Here is a 15,647-nt window from a genome sequence, read left to right as displayed (position 1 = left end):
TGACCTCTACCCAACTATAATAAATGATTCCAAGACCCAAATTCATATCGACTTAGGCACGGTGGGGCCGATACATCCTTTATCAATATAACTCGGTGGATTAACGTTTAATCGATTCTACTTTTAGAACTCTTGGTCGATAATATTACATTAACAATTATCTTTAGCCCAAAACACATCGACAAGGGCACGGTGGGGCCGATACATCCCTTATCAAAAACTTTTGTTGAGTTCAATCCAAATTTCGAATAAATGTGTCCATGATTCAAACCCACATTAACTTGGGCACGGTGTGGCCGATACATCCCTTATCAACATGAATTCGGTGGATAGACATTCATCACCCACTTCCCCTACGTAACAAGGTTTGTACCCCGGTGGGGCCGAGCGCACTCCCTCGCGAAATAGGTTTTCATGGTTTCTACTACTTGGTAAGGCTATGTCTCAATTAATTGTTTTAGCGAGAGGTTATGTCAATTTATTATCTATCACGTTTTAAGTGAACTAAAGCGGTGAACTACGATAATTCTTATTGACACGGTCGATAAACTCGATAAAATGACAATGCATGTTTAGTTATGGCGATTTAGCAATGCATGTGACATAAAATAAAATGCAAGCATAAAAAAAATCCTAGTATGGCCTTCCTAAAATAGAAAAACTATTTAACTATTACATATTCGGAAACCAACTCCATTGGTCCCTTGAACTTCGGTTGTGACACGCATCTCGAGATAACACCGTCTTTATGTATCGCCATTCTTGAAGAAATCCGTCTTTGGGAACTCCGGAATGAATAAAATTACATAATAAATTACGTAATTTCCTATTATACATATGTAACTAAAATAAAATAAATCTATTAAATTACAAAACGGTGATACGAGATCACAATAAAATTACAACCGAATCGATATTCCCATACATTTCGGGAAATACCAATTAAAATCTATCGCCATACTAAGTAAAATTACATAATTCAAAAATTACATAAATAAAAATTATGACAATCATAAAGAAAAATGCAGCATTATAATATGTATGAACATGCTTCATTTTATGCTAAATCGCCTTTAATTAGCCAATATCGTATATTACTCGGTTTTTACGGATTTGCGTGATTTCAACATTTTATAATCACAAAAATTACATAACCTCATATTTATGCACTAGTTAATTACCCTAACCACTTAGGACTCAAAATTTAGTCTTCACTAATAAATTGACCATAATTAACTTATATTACAAAAATTGTTCATAAATAGTCCAAAAATTACAAAAATAAGCTATTAAACTTCAAATAAATCACAAAATTTCAAATAAATTCAAAATTTGAAATTTAAATTCATGAACATGCTGGAAAAATACCATGACACTCATAATGTTCAAAATCTTAGGTTAAAAATTTCGAAAATTTTCCGGAAAAACAATGTTGCGGTTTATCGATTTTAACTAAAATAATCATAAAACATGAGAAAAATTATATTCATTAACTTTTGAATTTTAGATCTGAAAATGATAATAAAATGCAACATTTGATGTTTTTCCTAAGTCATAGATTATGTTTTATTAATTTTTCACTAATAATGTCACTATTTATGTTATTTTTCTTCAAAAATCCATAAATCATGCAAAAAGACTTCTTTATAGCCAATTATTTTACAAACATCTTGTAAAATTGCATGTGACAACATATTAAATTTCTATGACCAGATTCGAAATTTAACTCATATTAACCTATTTTTCACCTAAATCTGAATTTAATAATGAAAAATCCATTTTTCGAGCATAACAAGTCCAAAAATTATGAAAATTTACAGGTTATCTCAAAATAATATATGTGACAATATATCCAAAAATCACTGGAAAATTCGAAGTATAGCAAATTTTAGACCGAAAATGACATTTTTACTCATAAAATCATATTTAAATGTCATTATTGTAAAATATGAACAATAAAAATCCGTAAAATTAACCAAAATATCCTAAAACATTTTAGGACCAGAAATATTAACATGCATGAATTAATTTCGTGATATATCATAATAACACAAATTTTACATGTTTTATATGTTATTCTTATAACTCGGAAAAACTTTTAACCGATTTGCATGCAAAAACCGTGGCTCATGATACCGATTGAAGGAAATGTAGATCTATATACATACTAACATACTCATATATGTTTAAATTAATTTGTCATAAAATTAAATATGAATTTTATGCATGCAAACAAATAAATATAATGGAGAATAAATCATATTCTTACATTGGATGTATCGGTTTTATGGGCACAAAAGAAATCTCCTTTTCTTTTGTTCTTGAGCTTTCCTTATGGATGAACCAAGATCCAAGTGTAGGATCTCTCCCTAAGCTTTATACCCAAGGCTTACTCTTAATCAAATTAATATTATATGAGCTAGTAGAATATTAATCTTGTGAAAAATTGAACCAAAAATTGTTTGGTTTTTACTCTCTAAAACCGGTTAGAGGAGAGGGATTTTAGAGGTTTTTCTCTTTCTAAAATATTTTTAGAAGTAAGAATGAATAATAATGGATAGATACACACTAATGCATGTAGTGTTTTATCAAAATATAAGACAAAAATCCTTTTGTCTTTCCTAGGGTGAAACCGGGTAGGAGGGTAGAAAGGGGGAAGAGAAAGATCCAATGCATGCCCTTGTTTGCCTTCACAATGCAAACTAGGGTTGCATGGCTAGGCTCTTTTGGAATGATTGTGTTTTCCACTTATTTAATCAACCACAATTAGCCTAAACCACCTCCAATTTTCGGCACTTATGTTAATATGGATTCCATATTATTTTTGTCAAATGTCAATATGTCACATGTCATATGTAACATAAATTGTTATGCATTTTTAACATATTAAAAATCAACGTATTAATAAAATACGTCATATACAACAATCAACTTAGTAATTCATAATTACTTGTACCAAAATATTTCACCAGTTTATAAATCGTATTTACAATAATTCATTCAAATTCAATTGTTTCTTTAAACAATAATTTCATCCGAGTAATGATACAATTCGATTACTCAGACCGTATCTCATTTAATCACATTTCAATTCGATACGTAAATTTTACTTCCAAAATCGTCCGTCAATTTTTCAAGTAATTTAATTAACTCGTAACATTATACGATTAATTAAATGATCAATTAAGAGTGTTGCCCTATAGGTATGAACTAGGGGGTCAACTGATCACCACCGTCACACGACAGTAATGTCAAACTCTAGTCGGCCCAATCATTACCGATATATGTTGACCAGTTGACAGTAACAATATTACTTCCCAATTGTATTCTATATAATGAGACTTAAACATGTGATCATCATGATCAACAGTCGTGATCGCATTATTGTCGGAGGACACATATTCCAACATGGGGGTGATGCTGGAATGTCCCAAGACGCTGCTGACGGAGCTCAGGGAGCTATGGCGGCTGAGGATGCTCAGGCTGATGCGGTACCTGAAATGAGAGGTCAGCAGGCAGAGGAGATGCCAGAGGTGGAGGTCATTAATGTGACCGACAATTAAGTTTTTATGTTTTGATGAACTTTTTTGGCAGTTTGGCCCAGAGGTGGCAGACTTTGTATGTTTTTTAAACTTGTTCTGTGGTTGCTCCGCCAAGGTGGCGGTTAAACTTTGGGCCGTAATTTGGCCATATTTTGAAAGGCTCCTTGTCATAGTTTGGCAAAGTTTTAGCTTATATATCGTGTGTTTGTTGTTTATCTTCCCTGTTTTTAGGAAGTTTGTGTCGTGTCAGTCTGCTTGACTGATTTAGGCGAGTCCTGTCACCCTGAAAAGGCTAACGTTCGACTCGCCTAATCGCCGTGTCAGCCTGATGGCTGATTTAGGCGTATGCCGCAATGTAAGGAGGAGTGGCCGTGTCAACCTAGGAGACTGATTTAGACCAGCCTGGTCAGCCTGAAAAGACTGATCCAGACCAAGCTAGCTGCCGTGTCAGTCGGATGGCTAATTTAGGCGTATGCCGCAGTGTTTGGACTACTTAACCTTGTTCATGACGCAAGGTGTGTTCATCTCGTTTTATGCCAGCAGGGGCGTCATTGAGGCAAGTTTATCGTCATTCTAGGACCAAATGGAGACGCTGCAGGATTCTGGTAGCGCAGATATCCCTACGTTCCATGTTCGTTTTTTTGCATGCATTGGGGCCCCGATTAATTGCGATTAGTGCGAGCTACGTCTAGGGGTGGTATCGGGGGTATTTGGATAAGCGTATTCGGTGTCAACCAGGCTCCCTTTCGTATGTTCCACGATCCGTCACTTTGGTGAGGGTGCTCCTTGTGGAGAAAATAGGTTGGGCATGTTGGAGTGTCGTGTGCCTTGTCACCCGCGTTGGCTGGTTGTGATCTGCTAGACATCCTTTCAAAATACCATAGACACTAGAATTCAAAGTGATGTACTTAGAGAAGCCTAAAAATAAGAAAATCTATTAGAATGATGTGAGATACCTGTCGCCATCTCATGGGGTACCAGAGCAATTGTGGTCCCAGGACGCTGCCAGACCACACTATCCAATAGTAGTTTAAAGTCTTAAAAACAACTTAAAGACACCAGAAATAAGAGTGAAATTGGCAGTATGCTTACTACCGGATTTTATTTTATCTTTTAAAAACGATTTGGCTTCTCATAGTACATTATCCTGAAAGCTAAAGTCTACTTATTATTAAAAGTAATATCTCTTCAGGTGAAGTATGTTCCATGGGCGTTGTATGATTTGACCATCCATAGTCATCAGTCTGTATGCGCCATGGCCAACAACTCCTTCTACCTGGTATGGTCCTTCCCATTTGTAGGCGAATTTGCCTGCTTTTCGATTCTTGGTGTTCTGAAACACCTCTTGGAGAACCAGGTCTTCTACCTCCAGGAGCCCCGACTTTCACATTCTTGTTGTAACTCCCGGCCACCGATCGTTTGTAGGCGACCAAACGGATTTTTGCGCTTGCTCGCACTCGTCAATTGTGTCCAGGCTTCGGTCATCTCGCATTGTTCGGTTCCCTCGTCATATTTTCATACCGTGAGTGGGAACTAGAACTTCGATGGGATGACTCCTTCCGCGCCAAACACCAGTCAAGGGTGTCCGACTGTTGCTATCTTTGGTGTCGTTCGTCTCGACCATAACACTAGTGGCAATTCATCCGCCCACTTTCCTCTTAACTCCCGTAACCTCCTTCTCGATTGTCCATAATGATTTTATTCTTTGGATTCGACTTGCCCATTGGACTTTGGAGTCCTAGGTGCCGACTTTTTAAGGTGATGTTCCACCGGCACAAGATCCTCGGTATCGTTGGAGATGAATTGTGAGCCATTGTCATATATGATTTCTGATGGGATACCAAATCTGCAAATGATGTTTCGTTTTATGAACGAAATGACTTGTTTGTCTTTTACCTCCGTGAATGCTTCTGCCTCTATCCACTTGGAGAAGTAATCTGTCATTGCTAGCATCCGTTTCATTTCCCGTGGGGTGGTAGGGGGCCTACTATGTCCATGCCCCATGCCATGAATGGCCAGGGAGAGATGATAGGGTGCAAAGGCTCTGCTGGCTGGTTGATCATGGGCGCTGAGCGTTGGCAGGCATCACATTTTAGTGTGTACTCTGCTGCATCTGCCTTCATTGAAGGCCAATAATATCCTGTCTCGAGGGCTTTATTTGCCGAGTCCCGCCCGCATGGTTTCCACATTCGCCATTGTGGAGAGCATGTAACACGATCTGTGCTTCTTCCTTGTCCAGTGCACCGTAGGTAAGGGCTCTAGCGATTTTTCGAATAATATATCATCAATAAGTATGAATCGTGGCCTTTATTCTAAAAGCTCTCACTTCCTTCTTATCATCTGGTAGCTTGTTATGGTGCGGCCCGGATCTAGGTAAGGTGTGCGCGATCGTCTCTTTGGATCGGCTACTTGGTCGGCACTGCTGTTTGGCCGAGAGCTCTCACCTTCCTCTCAGAATCGCTGATTTCCTTTTCGCTTTGTGGATCCTCCGTTCACCCCCGTCTATTTCGTCGCTTTCTCGGATAGAAGGTTCGAATATGTGCTATTGGAATGTTGGATAGCTCTGTTGGTTTGAATGTTGCCCCAGGGTTGCTAGGGCGTCCGCTTCCACGTTCGATCTCCGGGGATCTGTTTAAGCTTGCAAGTTTCGAATTTTTGTTTTAATTCCTTTGCTACTTTTAGGTATGCAATCATCTTCGAATCTCTGGCTATAAACTCATCATTCACGTGGTTGACTATTAACAGAGAGTCACCGGATATGAGCAGTGTCCGACCCCGACTCCGAGCTAGCTTCATTCCCAATATCAAGGCCTCGTATTCTGTTTCATTGTTGGTTGCCTTGAATTCACATCTTACGACTTGCGCTATCGGTCTCCCCGTGGTGATCGCAGAATTAATCCTACACCGCCCCCTTTGGTTGGAGGCTCCATCGATATGCATCCGCGGACTTGTCTCGCTTGCTTCCTTCTAAAGTGAGGATCTCTCGTATCCGCGGATTTCGGATGGTGGATCAAGTCCGACACGAAGTCGGCCGATGCTTGTGATTTGATTGTTGTTCTAGGGTCGTATTGGATGTCGTATCCACCGAGGTGTACAGACCATTTAGACATTCTTCCCGACGATTCGAGGCTTCCTCATGATAGCTTTTAGCAGGTAGTTTGTCACAACATGTATGATGTGTGACTCAAAATAGGGACGCAGTTTTGTAGACGCTACTACCAATGCTAGTATTAACTTTTCAAGAGATGTGTACTGGTCTCTGCGGCAGCAGAGACTTGCTTACGTAGTATATCGTTTCGCTCCTTTTCTTGTTCTTCGACCAAAACAAAGACTTATCGCTACTTCGTGACGGCTAGGTATATGAATATTGGTTCTCCAAGATCCGTCTTTGATAGCAAGTGGCGGTCACGAGATAATGCTTGACTCTCAAGGCTTGCTCGTGCTCGAGGTCCATTCAAACTTCGGCTTTTCCTTTATATGTCGTGAAACACCTGCATTTGTCCAAGATCTTGAAATGAACCTGTGGTCGCTACCTTTCCAGCTAGTCTTTGAACATCTTTAGGCTTCTCGGGTGACTCACTGTAAGACGACTTTGATCCGCTTCGATCTTTGGCTTCTATTCGTCTTTGAGTTATAATATAGCCTAAGAACTTGCCGTAAGATACTCCGAACGTGCACTTAGATGGGTTTAGTTTCATCTTGTATTCCCGAGGGTGCCGAATGTTCCCCGCCGGATGCCGCATATGATCCTTGGCCTTTTCGATTTCACCACCATGTCATCAATATACACCTCCATTGTTCTTCCTATTTGTTCTTTGAACATTCGGTTAACCAGCCTTTGATATGTGGAGCCTGCGTTCTTTAGGCCGAATGGCATGACGTTGTAGCAATATATTCCTCTCTCGGACATAAATGATGTCTTCTCTTGATCTGCAGGATCCATCTTGATCTGATTGTATCCACTCCATGCGTCCAGGAATGTTAACATCTCGTGTCCATTGTTGCGCCCACCATTGCATCAATATGAGGCAATGGGAATGGATCTTTAGGGCATGCTTTGTTGAGATCGGTGAAGTCCACACATACTCTTCACTTCCCATTCTTTTTAGGCACCACCACTACATTAGACAACCATTCTGGATATTTTACTTCCCTTATTTTCTTTGCTGCCAGCAGGCTATCTACTTCCTGGTTGATTACCTTTTTTCTCTCCGCTGCAAACTTTCTCCTTCTTTGTTGAATGGGTTTACACTTTGGGTCCACGCTAAGCTTATGTGTTATGATGGATGGATCTATTCCTATCATATCATCGTGTGACCATGCAAAGGAATCCATGTTATCTTGCAAGAACTTGACTAGTCATTGTCGTAAGCTTCGTACATCCCGCTCCAATGAGCACAGTTCTTTCGGGTGCACTGTCCGGGTTGATCGATCCAGCTCTTTGCTGGGGTTCAATGTATTCGTCCTGGATAGGCCGCTTCTGTAATTGCTATGTGGGAGGGCTGGCAGTGCACTTGAGCGCCTTTTTATATCAGCCTCTAGCTTCCTCCTGATCTCCTCTTATTGTTTCTACTCCCCATGGTGTGGGGAATTTTATGCACTGGTGGTATGTTGAGGGGACTGCTTTCATTTGGTGCAACCAAGGTCTTCCTAGGATGACGTTGTAAGTAGAGGGCCCATCTATAACCAGGTACCTGACTTGCTTGTTGACTCCTCCCACATAGGTTGGGATGACTATCTCACCTAGCGAGCGGGTTGTTTTTCTCCATTTGAAGCCTACTAGCGGAATAGTCTTCTTCAGAATCCTTCTCGCCGAATCCCATGTTCTCTATGGTTTTCAGCATGATTAAGTTGACCGAGCTTCCTGTATCTACCAAGACCTTTCTGACTGTGCAATTGGCCATTGACAAGGTGATAATAAGTGCGTCATGATGTTCTCGTTCATCGTATGTATCTCCTTCATCAAAGCTTACTGCTGGCAGATCACTGTGAGAAATTCTGCAAGAATTAGCTGGCCTGTCTCCTTTGATCTCGGTGGCATGTCTCTTAGTCTTTGAGTATGTCGGCCGCTTAAGTCTCGAGAGCCTTTGTTATCACGTTTATAATTTTAGTGCATGTGGGTGGGTCGCGGCTTGGCGGAACCTACCTTATCCCGCCGCTTGCCCCCACGTGGTTATAGGTGGCTCGGCCTTTCCTTGTTCGTACAGCGCTTGATCTCTCTTCTTAATCAGTAGCAATCCTCGAGTGTTGTGTCCGATATCACGATGGAATTCACACTTCTTCTTGCTATCCTTTCTCCAAGCTTGCTCTCCTACTGGTGGGTTGGGCCACCTGACTCCATCTCCCATCTCTCTGAGTGCCTTCAAGATTCCTCCGATACCTGTAGTGAATCCATATTCTGCCAGGGTGGGGAGTAGCTGGTTTTCCTCGATTCTGTTGACTCCCCTCCCATATGGTCTGTATCTCTCCTCCTTCTTGTTGGTGGTTTGCTTTCTTCCTGATTTCTCCACGGCTGAAGTACTAGAAATACTCGGTGTGCTCGTAGGCCGGCTCGGCTAGGATATCTTCCTCCGTCCCGATCGCGGCGGTGCTGCTTTTCCTCGCATCGCTTCGAAACTATGGCGGGGATGCATAGTCGGTTTGCTTGTATAGGTCGGAGTCGTGGTGGAGGCCTCTTCGAAGGCTTCTACTCGTTGAGACATCACACTCTCATCGCTACCTTCTCATTGTTAAACGGTATTGTATTCTCCAATGCTCTCTCCGCCCCCGGACGATTCTCGTATGGGTCTCCGCGTGCTTCGTGGCTTTTCGTCGCTTGCGAACTGTTGAGTAAATGCGTTCACCAATTCAACAAATGTAGATATCGACCTGTTGGGCAGGCTTACAAACCATCGGAGTGCCGGTCGTGTTAGGGTGGACCCGAACCCTTTGCACATGCAAGCCTCCTTGACTTGCCCTACAGCTGGTACCGTCATCATTTTCTGCTTGTATTGGCTAACATGATCAAAGGGATCTGCTGTGCCGTCGAAGAGAGGCATGTTTGGATTTGTGAATCCCTTTGGCATGGCTGTGATGGATATGGTGTCCACGAATGGTGAGTCGGCGTAACTGTCTAGAGCTGCTTTCTCGAGTGGGGGTGGTAGCCCTGGAACATTGCTCAGCATCTCCTTTAGCTCCAAAGACTGCTGATTAGTTATATTGGCTGAATCTGGGGTTCGCCTGTCAACTGTCTGCATATTTCCTCCTGATCCGGGCCCTGGAAGGTTCTGATAGGCTTCGGCAGCCAGGGGGGTTGTAGTAACGAATGTCTCCTGCTGCCAGTTTATTTGCTGGTTTGACTCGGATCCTGCTACATGTGTCTGATCGATTGCTGCAGGACTGCTGACGGGGAGGCCACCTGTTTGTATCCCTATGCAGCTAGTCGGCTGCCAGCTATCTGGTGTGAGGTATCCTAACCCTCGTGGGGTTATTCCTCCATCTGATGGTATCGTAGCCAAATCCAATCTTGTAATTATTTCAGCTGGTATCTGCCTGCTGCCTGATGCTCCTTGTGTCAGATCTACCAAGGGAGATCTCCCTTCACCGTCTGTTCGCCGGAGTGTTGATTTCTTTGCTTTAGGAGATCAATTTGTGCCCAGAGCTCTCTGTCTCTCCTTCTTACCTCAAAGATCTCGCTCTCCTTTGGTCTTCTCTCATGTTTTCCATAGCTTTCGAAGATTTTCCACGCCGGCGAGCGAGGATTTGCGTGGGACCAAGGCGGCGGAGTGACGCCCGAGCTTGATGTTCCTTTGTCCGATCGGTCCGAGTTGAGACAAGCAGGGGTCTTAGGAGGTAAAGAAGCTTTTTCTTTGTCGGTATGACTCTTGAGGTATGTCCGGAGCTGCGTGGCCACCGTTGATGTTGGATTTTGAGTAGATGGTGGTGGTGGCGATGGATGCCCGCTCCCGACACGGCTTCAGATGCTTGCTTATCCATTGTGTATCTAGGATATCAACGATTGACGACCACAATGCCCCACGGTGGGCGCCAAACTGTTTAGGTATTTTTACCCAAATCGATTAATTAGGGTCAATGTAGTCTATATTCGTTGGTTGGATGTATGTTTGTTCGTACGTCGTTGAGTAAGTAGGAAAATAAAGTGCGTAATGTAAATTGACACGTAAGATTTTGGTGACGCGGAAAACCCAATGTGGGAACAACCGCGGGAGGGACGGTACCCTACCAAGTATTGCACTATATGAATAGGAGGAGGATTACAATAGTAACGTTTATACTAATCTCGCTGACGCTAGGTGTCTGGCCTGCAAGATCTCAGGTGAACGTATATTTGAAGATGGTATGCCGTGGAATTTGATGTGAATGCGTAAGTGCGGATGTCTTGAATATGATGTTGAATATCTTCTTGATTTGCTTCCTTGGCTATTTATAGGGTAAGAACCCTAGATATATCCTACCTTGAATATGGAAAGGGAATATTATTTCCATAAGGACTTCTTTCCAAACCCGGACTCCCTTGCCAATTCTCCCTGATCTCCCTAACTTCTCCCTAACTTCCCCCTGACACTTCTTTCCTTAACACGGGCACCTTCTATGACGGACTCTTGATCCTTCTTAAGCCCGTTTCCCCTTTTCCTGACCGCGGGCTCCCTTCCTCCTCATCACTTCTTTCATATTTTTTATTTTATCAAATGGGCCTTCTTTATTATGCTATTTTTAGCCCAAACCATATATAGCTATAATTATTAAAATATACATTTATTAAATATTTCATGTCCCTTCAATATTATTAAAATGTACTTGAATAATTATTGAAATATGTCTTGTAACTAATTAAGATATACATGGTATGTAACTTTAAAATTTATTCCTATAATATATATTTAATGTGCCTCTTATATAAATAAAATGTACATAATAAAAAATTGAGTTATAATTGATAACTAATTAAAATAAACATGATATGTACCTTTAATAAGTATTATATGGACCTATATTATAAATTTATTGTACATCTCATATACATAAAATGTAAATGATTTATTCATCCGTGCAAGATAATTAATTAAAATAAACATGATATGAATCTATAATCGTTAATAAATGTACCTATTGTAGATATATTTAATGTACCTCCTAAAAAAATTAAAGGTACTTGATGATTTGTTGAAACATGATTGATAAATAACTTAAATAAACATAAATACTTTGATATGTACCCATAGTAATTATAAGATGTACCTATATCATATAGTCAATGTACGCCCTAAAAAAAATTAATATATATAATATATATATATATATATATATATATATATATATAAGATGCACATAACGAATTAATGATATGTATTTGAAAAGTAATTGAAATATACATGACATGTCATACAGAAAAAATATTATGTACCTTCAATGGTAATAAAATGTACCTTTGACATAAATATATTGTACGTATATACATTTTTCATTAATTTATAATAATTATATAAATTATAAGTTCAAATAATAATTATCATAAGTACATAAAATATTTTGATCAATTCTTATCATGTATATTTTACTAACTGGGCATTACAATGATTTTATACTATTAAATGTACTTCTAGCTTATATTAAATGTACCTTTAGTATAAAATCAATGTACATGCTGAGTTAGTTAAGGTTACTTGACAAAAATTGAACAACATATTTTATATACTTGTGATAATTATTCTTTTTATCTATACTTAATATTTAATGTATCTCCAATATAAATAATGCGTCCCCGATGAATAAGCAAAATAAAGTTAATAAATAATTGTAGTAAACATGATATGTACCTATAATTATTACAAAATGTACCTTTATTATAGATGTACCTATATCATATGGTCAATGTACCACTTACATATATATATATGATTGTAACACCCACTCATACCAAGGTACCTTACCAGGACTACCCTAGCATGAAAGGTTGTTACCATCTCGGTTGCCCGAGGTTAGTACCTATCAAAAGCAACTGTCCCAAACACATTTATTAAAATACGGTAAATGTAGAAAGGTTACCATGTTCCAAAATCCAATAAATGAGAATCCGAATGCTAACAGCTACAAAACAGACGCTAAGACTCATGATGGTGATACTACATCTGGCGTGACGACTCTTTCATGACTGCCCCAAGCTCACCAAATGCATTACCTGTCACAACCTGCTCACCATCCCCGAATGGATCACCGCAGATTTCATAAAACAACATCGGGGTCAGTACTGGTCAATCAAAATAAAACAAATACACAAGGTAACCAGCTGATCATCCACCATTTCCGGTCTCCCGAACTCACACAGTAACTAACTACACACCGAAGTGTGTAGCCCTGCCAGATTACCCATCGCAACAGGTAATCCTCGCCGCCAGTGGGGGACAGCAGCCAATCCCCACCTAAATCCCGCTCATCAACGAGCGATAACCCTGTCCCTTAATGTGCACATCCCCTCCTGTGACGGGTTCCACGGAGGGCGAACTAGGGCGTAAAGCCACTCCCGCAAGTGACTCCGCCACAATCATCACAACACCACAACACCAACACTCCGATGATCAGCAGATAACAGTAAACACAAAACAATCACATCTTAATTCAATCAACATAAACTGAGTAGGGAAACCCTACCTTAGCAACAACAGCAATGAACAGAATCAGGCAACTAGAATGGCTCATCTACGAAGTCTTCGCCTATACAATAATCACATAACACAATTACTAATTGCATAACCCCATTTCCCCCAAATCATGATTAAAGACAAACCCTAGAACAATTACCACAAACATGGGGATAAAGACTTACTGACGAAAGGATGAAAGATTGAATACGATTTCTATGCTTGTCCACACACACAAAGGAGAGATTCGGAGTGATTAGAGCGTCGTACGTTGATTAGGTTTTGTAAATAGTGTTTTATAAACTGATTATCGAAATTATATAACACCCTAATTACTCCCAAATCAAACTGCTGAATATTACTCGCCAGACCGGATACTCGGTCGAGTATAGAGTGTACTCGGCCGAGTATCCTCTACTCGGTCGAGTATTCATCATACTCGGCCGAGTGTTCCACGGCAGTAGCCAAACAGACTCCACGACACACACACTACTCGACCGAGTAGGCCATACTCGGTCGAGTAACAGCCTATAAAATTCGTAGTATTACAGTCTTCCCCCCTTAAAAAGAACTTCATCCCCGAAGTTCACACTCTACCCGAAATAAACACAACAAAACGACCTCCCGACACAACATACTAACACTATACAAGCACAAAACATCACAAAACCCGACTAACCCGACTCAACTAAGACAAAAACACACGTGCGACCATTTCCTACCCCACTAAAAAGACAACGATTACGTCCCCGTAACCAACCATACCTGATCAAAAAGGTTAGGAAAACGCTCTCGCATAGCCTCTTCTGGTTCCCATGTGGCCTCTTCCACATTGTGATTGGACCAAAGTACCTTGAGTAAATTTGTCTCACCATTCCTTGTCTTGTGTACTTTGCCGTCTAGGATCTCCTTAGGAACCTCAGCATAGGATAAGGACTCATTAAGCTCGATATTCTCAACCTCAAGTACATTTGATGGGTCACTCACATACTTCTGGAGCTGTAAAACATGAAAGACAATGTGGACTCCATCCAAAGCTGGTGGTAAAGCTAACTTGTAGGCTACCTCGCCTATGCGATCTAAAATCTCATAAGGACCTATAAACTTCTGGCTTAACTTACCTTTCTTTCCAAATCTCATCACTCCTCGCATAGGTGACACTTTCAAAAGGACCTTGTCAACTACTGCGAACTATATGTCTCTGCGGTGTAAGTCGGCATAACTCTTCTGACGATCTTGAGCTGCTCTCATCTTTTGACGAATTACCCGAACCTGCTCAACCGTATCATGTACCAGCTGTGGTCCTAAAACCACTGCCTCTGAACTGTCGTCCCAACAAACTGGACTTCTGCACTTCCGACCATACAAAGCCTCGAAAGAGGTGTCATCCCGATACTGGTATGTTAACTTTTGTTATACGAAAACTCGATCAGATCAAGCCTTTCCTCCCAACTGCCCCCAAACTCCATGGCACGTGCTCTCAACATGTACTCCAGGGTCTTTATAGTTCTCTCAGTATGACCATCAGTTGCAGGATGAATAGTGTGCTCATCTTCAAGGTAGTACCCATCAAATCCTGCAGTTCTTGCCAAAACTTGGATATAAACCTCTCATCACGATCAGATACTATATCCTTAGGTATACCATGTAATCGAACCACATGTCTCCTATAAACCAAGGCCAGCTGCATCTTGGACCAGGTATCCTTCATAGGAACAAAATGAGCTGACTTTGTCAACCGATCAACAATTACCCAGATCATGTTATTACCTTGCTGTGACCTAGGTAACCCAACCACGAAGTCCATAGAGATTGACTCCCACTTCCACTCAGGTACCTCCAAAGATTGAATCTTACCTTGTGGTCTCCGCTGCTCACCCTTGACCCTCTGACAGGTCAAACACCTAGCCACGAACTCAGCTACATCCCTCTTCATGTTTGGCCACCATAAAGTCTTCTTAAGGTCTTTATAAAGCTTATCACCACCTGGGTGAACCGAATAAGAAGTGAAATGAGCCTCTGTCAGGATCACTCTCCTCAAATCTGCATCCTCAGGGACACACCACCTCCCATCAAAATGAACACTCCCATATGTGTGGAAAGAAAACCTGGAAACTGTGCCACTCTCCACTCTAGACTTCCACTCTTGGATCTTTGGAACAAGCTCTTGCTTACTCTTGATGTTCTCATACAAATCCGGCTCGATCGTCAAATCCCCGATGGCATCCCCTTTCCTTATCATAAAGATCCCCATCTTAGACATCTCATCCCTTAGCTTCAGCAAAGACATGACTGTACATAGCGAATGAACGCTCTTCCTACTGAGAGCATCTGCAACAACATTAGCCTTACCCTCATGATAGATGATCTCCATATCGTAATCCAAGATCAGCTCCATCCATCGTCTCTGTCGCATATTAAGCTCCTTTTGAGTGTAGATATACTTCAGACTCTTGTGATCTGGAAA

This window comes from Silene latifolia, chromosome 10 (assembly GCF_048544455.1).
Source record: "Silene latifolia isolate original U9 population chromosome 10, ASM4854445v1, whole genome shotgun sequence".
NCBI lineage: Eukaryota > Viridiplantae > Streptophyta > Magnoliopsida > Caryophyllales > Caryophyllaceae > Silene > Silene latifolia.
This window is presented reverse-complemented; position numbering follows the sequence as displayed.